Source organism: Cupressus sempervirens, chromosome 6 (genome assembly GCF_028749045.1).
Source record: "Cupressus sempervirens isolate cs-2001-9-10 chromosome 6, ASM2874904v1, whole genome shotgun sequence".
In the NCBI taxonomy this organism is placed as follows: Eukaryota; Viridiplantae; Streptophyta; class Pinopsida; order Cupressales; family Cupressaceae; genus Cupressus; species Cupressus sempervirens.
This window is the reverse complement of record NC_143123.1, coordinates 207,658,731-207,667,071: the sequence shown is the minus strand read 5'-3', so window position 1 is coordinate 207,667,071 and position 8,341 is coordinate 207,658,731.

The following is an 8,341-nucleotide window of genomic DNA, read 5'->3' as shown; positions in this document are numbered from 1 at the left end:
ACCTTCAGGTGATAAGTCAATACTTCCTAATGATGTACGTAGAGGTAGGCCCATCAAACTCACAAAGAAACACCCATGTATTTCTAGACTCCCTCTGATTATAAATCTTTCGAGCTCCAACATTGCCTTAGAAGAAATATTAGACTCCCTCTTAATAAAGAAGGATACTCATAATCTTAATCATCATGGATATTTGTTTCAAGATTCTCACATTATCCAACTTGATCATCATAAGACTAATGAATTCTAGATCACAACTTCTTTGGAGCTACTTCATAAGATTGAGTCTGCACAATATTTGTTAGCATATGTAAATACAGACCCTCTTTTCCTGCAAGAACATCCTCAGGCATAGAGGAAGAAAAAAAAGAAAAAAGAAAAAAAGAAAGTCAAAGCAAATTAACTTTTATAGTACGTATAAATTAATAACAAAGAAAGAGAGAGACTACAATAAGTAGATAACTATAATACTCAAGAGTAATAATTACTTATCTTTCTATGACAATCCATAAGTGTAAAATCATTAAATCTCCTCTCTATAGATGATTTCAAGTGGGAATTCAAACATTGTTTATTATATTTACCCCCCATAATGTGAAATTCCAACTCTTATATCATCGAACAATTTTACATACTTAGTACTCATTGTATGATTATGCAAGTTATTTAAAGAATTTTTCATTTTCTTATGTTGTTCACAAGGTGTAGACCCATCATTTTCTTACTCATAACAACTTTTGAACTCCCTTTGAATATCATTATTTGAGCTCCTTATCCATGATTGTTTTTGAAGAAGTGTCAAACTCCCTCTGAGTCTTGATATCATTCCTTATAGAAATGGTGGGTGCCCGATCCCATCCTTAATGTATTCTATTCGAAATATTATATGTTATTTGCTTCTTGCCAAGGTTACACCAGTCATTCAAGACTCTGACTCTTCAATGTAAGTCCCATATGTGTATCCGCGACTTCCGTAATTGATTTCATTCTTTGATATATTGCCAGTATTAGGTTTGAATTTTCTTCTCTAGTGGAGATATTATTCCCATAGGCAAAGCTTGAAGGATTCTAAGAAATGTTTCCCTATTTAGATTGAAATCATCACTCCTAGAACCAAGTCACAATACGATATGCAGTGTTTTAATGGACCTGCTCATTAAACTGCCTAAAACCTCCTTAGGGATTCTGTCAAATAAGTTTGCAATACATTTCATTCTTTTATTTTCTCTATTCATCCTATTTTCTTTAGAAATATAGTTCGATCTAGAACTATACTCACTCCTTTAGTTAGTTTCATGTATAGGCAGGCCTAGTGGAGAGACGACAAAAGGTTGTTGGCATTCAGTATATATTCAAACACGTTGTTATAGCAGGAGAACAAAAATAAACATTGTTTCATATGGTGGAAGTGACAGTGTATTTAGCCCTTTGGGTGATACGATATACTAGCAAATGAGGCAAGGAAATAATCAATGGAAGGGTGTCTTATGCGGTAGATTTTGTAGGCAGAAGTCAAATTTTTTTAATCTAGGAAGACGTTGACATATATATTTTGTTAGGTCTAACATCAGAGACCACACCACGTGAAGACAACTATATATAATTTGTTGTGATTAGTTGTTGATAGAGATAAAGAAGCCAGAAAATGATCATATGATTCACAGATCATCGGGTGGTAACAAGAAGGTTATTGGACTACATAGTTATCGACTAAATTGCTCACTTCAAACACCTGGCAACTATTTTGGCATTCCATTTGATTGGAATGGAAGACTCTTTGTTTGGACTTATGCCTACCACTCAACATGAAAGAGAATCGATGCGCAAGTAACATGAATGATATTTCAGTGAGGGGAAGTAACAAGTCTGGTCAATGATCTCCAGTAGAATGCATTGAAGGAAGTTAGACACTAGCGTCATATATACATAATATACCAGTTGTTGCATACCTAATAATCAAGTGCACAATGTTCCATTTTAATAAATAAATCCATGGTGTTACCTTGTTCATTTCTTCCAGAACCCATTAGACTGAACAACATCTTTGCATAAGGTTAGATTGTCAATTTGAACAAATAAATTGGTGTAAAATACTTGGCCTGAATCTATATTATCCATTCTTCTGTATTGAATTATAGTTTATATTTGGGAAATAGTTGTAGAAGCCTGGAATTTTTCATCAGATAAAAATGGAATTTAAATCCTTCATTTTGATATTCTCGTTGATGATATGGAGTCCATTGCTCAATATAATTATCTGGTTTCTTTCACTTCAATGTATTAGTTTGTATGAAAATGTGCACTACCCTCTTTGACATTCAACTTCCTCAAAATTACATATATTGTGCATTACACTTAATTGATTCAATCTCATAAATCACAATGAACAATGCAATTGCTACCAAAAAAAGAAAACCCACATCCGTACCGTGATTTGGTCCTGCCATCTCCTCACCTCCTTCGCTTCTCCATCTACTTCGGGTTCAAATCTTGCTATCAATTTGTTTCATTTGGGAGATACCTACCACCCAATTTACATGTGGTATTTATCTTGATATATAGTCGAAGCATTTCATATTTATTATTTCCTTCTTTCTACTATATGCAAGCATCGTGACATGATAGATATGATTCTAACATTTTTATTACAATTTATCTGTTGTCAATTTAAACTCGCTCTTTTTCAAATTCATTTGAACAATTTATCACATTTGGAGTTGGCTCTGATATCATATTAATTTTACAATCTCTGCAAATGTAATAACATTATTTTAATTCTATGTTTTTCAATTGCAGATTTCCAAGATATATAAATATATCTTCAAGAGACATGTCTTGCAAAGAAACATGTCTCTATGGTTATATATTAATTAATTATTGATTAAAACATTATTAATTATAACATATCTATATAATATATATATATATTAGAGTATGTCTAATTAATGATTGCTAATAACCATAAAAGGATTAACTTTAGGACAATTCAATCCGACAGAAGCTACAACTTAACAAAAACTATTGAGGGCTCGCTAGGTACATTGCCAAGATCTTCACAGCCTATAGAGGTGTCGGTGTTGAGTGACAGGACCATATATTAGTATCTAGTTTTGATGGGTTCCTATGGTTGTTTGGAGGGTTTTCACCCTTAAGTTAAAGAAGACTTTTTATCATATATACTATATAAATCAATAACTACTATGCTCTACTATGGATTTCGAAGACATATTAATAGTTTTATAATTATAACACTATAGTTAGAACTAATACTTGTGTAATGCCCCGCCCGGAGATCCTTGGAAACAAGGATTCAAATCAAGCCAAGATATTTTTTTTTACAAGTATGAATGCACAAGACAACATCATACAGGGATCACAAAGATCACAATGGAAGACTTCAACACAATCCCGACAACCAACGAATCTCCGAACGCCACTACCCAACTGACACACCCAAACAAAAGCCAACAACCACCACAACAAGATGAGAGCACAAGAAAAGACCACTCATCAACAAAACACCAAGCTGGGGTAAAATGCAGAATCTCAACATTTGGCTAAGCCTGAAATCCTGAAATTTCCTAGAATCCATAACTTATCTCCGAGAGGTCTGAAACCTATCTCAAACGATTTGTCGCATATATTAAAATATATCTTAAGTATAAGAACTTATACTTAAACGATATATTTTAAACCCCAAGAGACTAAAATAGAAACACGAAAACTCGATTTCAAGAGAAACCGACTGAATACAAAATGCAACAGCATAGGGTCAAAGAACGCCCAAAAGGGTATCCAAAACCACTCTCAAAAAGATCGGATCACGAAAAGAAGTGCCTACTGATGGCACGCGCAGGTTTTTCACAAAAATCGTGCGACACTTTTTACTAAGGGAGGGCGATACTTCTCCTTAAGGCGTGCGACACGCTTCCAGTGTCGTATGACATTTCTCAAGAAGGCATGCGACACTTTTCAGCATCGTACGACATTTCTCAAGAAGGCGTGTGACACTCTTCCAGTGTTGTACGACATTTCTCAGGAAGGCGTGCGACACTCTTCTAGTGTCGTACGACATTTCTCAAGAAGTCGTGCGATACTTTACAGTGTCGTACGACATAGTTTGCATGGGCGTGCAATACTTTTTAAAGTGTCGCACCATGCTGAACAAATGTCGCCCATAGAAACATGAAAACACTCCCAGAAGCAAAAAGGACCAAAATAGAGCAAAGAACCTCCACACCAGGGAGTACCAGATCCAAATAGGCTCGAAGAATGAACACTCGAGTGCAAGAACAACACAGAAAGGAGAACATCTAACCATCTAAACTACAACAACAAAGAACACATTGAATTAAACATCGCAGTGAACAAAAGCAACATCGCAATGTACAGAAATACATCTCAGGAACAAAACAACCAAACTAAGTACGTAGTTCCTCCTAACCGTCAATAGCATCATAAGACCATCGTGGATCCTAGCCATCCCCCGCGCGTAACATCCCAAGCCACCGACCAAATCGTCAGTACTATCGTAATAGGGACGTCACTACTAAAATATGCATAATAACAACATAAAAAAATCTAACATGCTAGTGATAACGCATAAGATAATCCTACAGTAGATAACATCACCTATCACATGCTAAATAGCAGTAAGCAACAGATATACTATTAAAGCAAATCACATCATCTAATCATATGCTAAACATCATAATAAGGGAATGCGCCAAATAAAATAACATCATCTAAACATGATATACAAGCATCCCAATGAAAGCATAAATCACAAGAAAGCATACTCCAAAAATCGAAGTACCAAGTGAAGACATCCAACAACGGTCGCACTAGGACAAAAGATCATCTCTGTACACCGATCCCTAGCAGTGGTGAAGGTAGCTACGCCTTCCAACCACGTGGCACCCGTAGGTCCACACCCGCCGTGCTGATGGAGATAATGATCCAACCACAAACACACATAAAGCACAACATCCAAGGCTAACACTCATGCCAGACAGTATGATGGCTGCAACCAAGAACCTAAGACAATGCAAGGAGTAAAAGTCCTGGTCAGACACTCAAAAGGCTACTAAGTAGGGGCTGACATCATGGAGAGTCGCTTGGCATCGACAAGCCCAAGCTCGGATCTATGTAGCTCAACTCCCTCAATGGAAGGCCAATACATTGTGTAGCTCAACTCCCTCAACAGAAGGCCAATACACAAAAGTACCATTTTATTATCTTAAGTTTTATAAATAGTCACACATTTTATTTAGTTATCACTTATTTAAAACTTCCTATCCTTTGCCAACCCTATGGGACTAAGGTCACCAGGCTACGAGATAGAAGCCCCCTCCATATGCTACCCTACCCTACCCATGCTCATCCTACGACAAGTGCCCGTGGGCATGCATACTCCCATCCCAACCCCAATGATCATAACTTCCGACAAATCCACGTAAGATCGGGCCTTGCAAGTCACCCAACAAATGTACGCGCACGTACTTGTGTGTGGCGCACCACCATCACGAAGATCATAACACAAGGACAGGAATGAGAACACAATGCAAAGAAAACACCCAACTGAAAGCAACACGGGAAGGACAGATTCTACACGAATCCCAAAGCAAATAAAATCGTACATCATAAAATCACTCAATCGGCCTCAATCCGAGAGTATGGATTCTACACGAATCCCAATGATGTAACAAAACTAAACATCGTGAACTCACTCAACCGGCCTCAATCTGAGAGTATGGATTCTACACGAATCCTAGCGCTCACGAAACAAAAGCAAAGGTCCAACAAAAAACATAACAAGTATAAAATCACTCAACCGAACACAACGTCGGGAGTACGGATGCAACACACATCCCAATGCAACATAAAAGTGCAAAAGTGGTATGACTAATATCCAAATGGATCATCAAGGTCCACGACCCACATTGTGCCAAGAAAACTCGAGAAAACAGGGCGGCACACAAAACGAGGTAAAAATTTCAAATTTTGGAAAAACTTCAAAATTAAAACCCATTTGGCCTTTGGGTCCAAAAACCCCAAAAATCCAAAAATAAATGGAATCGGACACCGTATGCAAAAACGACCAGCATAACGGTGCAAAATCCCAAACCCTCATCCCAAAAAACAGGGAAATGTTCATACCCGCCCAACCGGGTAGAACTAGCATACAGAAACGGAGGGGAACACTAGTTCTCAGCCTCCAAACAAATGGCTACCAAAAACAGAAGCAGAAACGAAGCAGAAACAATAAAACAGGAAAGCCCTACCTCACAACCAAAAGGGCAAAACGGGAATCTGAACCATAAAATAAATATCTCGTAGAAGTAGCTGAAAATCACGGCAATCCAAAGTTTCCCCGAGCTGGATCCAACGAGCCCAACCTCACGACGATCCCACGCCCGTAGCTCCCACAACGAACAAAACAGTAAATCCTCATGAAGAGGATTTTTGGGTTTTACTCTCCAACTTTCCAATTTGAAAGTGAGAAGTGAGGAATTAAATTCCTCTTTGGATACTTATTCACTTTTCGGGTGAATAATCGATTAGGGCATTTAACCGACCAATCTAGTTAAACCCCGAATTGACCCAAACGAAAACAGGCTATTCCTATAAATAGGAATTCATCTATGGCAAAGCTGCTAGAAATATAAAATAAATCAATTAAAAAGCTCGAAAACCCAAAAACACATAAATCACCTTAACAACTTTCGCGACAATGCGAACCTCTAAATGCACAGACACTCTTACTAGTCTAATCACATAATGCAAATGAGTTCGGATTTAATAATCACTAAAAGGTTTAAATTAAACATTAATTAAGGATACGTCGACCATACAAAGGTGACACTGGTAAAATATGAATGGATGAATCACTAACTCCATGTGCCACTGCTAGGAATATAAATCCTGCACACTAAACAACATGATCAAGTGCAATTGCATATAATAACATAGCCGAAGCAATAAATGCATTAAATCACCTAATTTAACCATTTATTTAATTATATTAAAATAATATATTTACATCACTCACATTCGCATAAAGCATAACAACGCAGGAATGAAGTAAATAACCATAGCATTAAATCCATCATATAACATAATCAGAGGTATGTCCAAATACCAGATAACCAAATATCATCATAAAACACACTGTCATCTCAAAATGGCATCATCATGCAATATGATTAATTGAACAACATAGTAGTCTAATATCTATGATACTGAAATCAAAGAGTAACATTTGACCCTCAGGTCATCTCAAATGTAAAACATCACATAAGAACAGATATCTCTCAGATCAAAATAAAACAAGGTAAATGTCCGCAGCACATAACCAAATAATCCAACAAGAACAATCCACTCTAATTACTTAAGCATTTAATAATGATTGATTACTCTGCATTAAAAAGACATTTAAAACACATAAGCAAACACAGTCATAAACATGACTAACCACTTCTACAGGAACTTAGTCCAGTGTAGCATGGTAAAAGAACATAGTGCAATCTCTGCACACATCTCAGGGTAATCACGGAACAACCTCATGATACCACATCGATCCTGGTAACCACTGGCACAAACCTCAGTGACCCAAAAATCACATCATAATCTCAAAGATCAGTCAAAAGCATAACAAAACAACTGATACATAAACATAAATCCAAACACCTCAACAGTGTAGACCACTCAGGGTCACAATCATGATCCTATCACAACAAAAGATCAGCAAGGTTGCATCCATTAGGATGACTTACAGAAGTCAAATGGGAGAGGCACTACAACTTGACAAATGAAATCATGTGCATGTATAATGATGGAAATGTTGCTTTCTTCCTTTAAAATATTATATGGGGTAAGTTCTTGTAGCCATATGTTGTGAGTAAAGATTAGTTATCTGTACATTTAATGCTTTCCATGAGTCATTGAAGTGGATATATATTTTGAAATACGGTATGTGTACTAACCTCTAATAGGAATAAGTCAAAGGAACTAACGAAGCACAATAAAATGAGTAATGAAAAATTTATGCGACAACCACATCCAAATAGTTGAGCAACAGATCAAGTCAATGCAACTATAAACCATCCATGCACATTCTTGGATTAATGTACTTCAATTAAGTCTCTATTAAGAGACTCATCGTTGAAGGATCTTAGATGTAGGAAGTTTGTTTTCCTATAGATGTTATAAATAAGTTGTTGACCAAACTTCAATAGTTAGTCATGAAGTCAATTATAATCCAACAATAGTGATTAATATAGTTTTGTTGTTACAGCTGTAAGTTTGATGGTTCAATAATCAATAAAATGACATTGTTAAC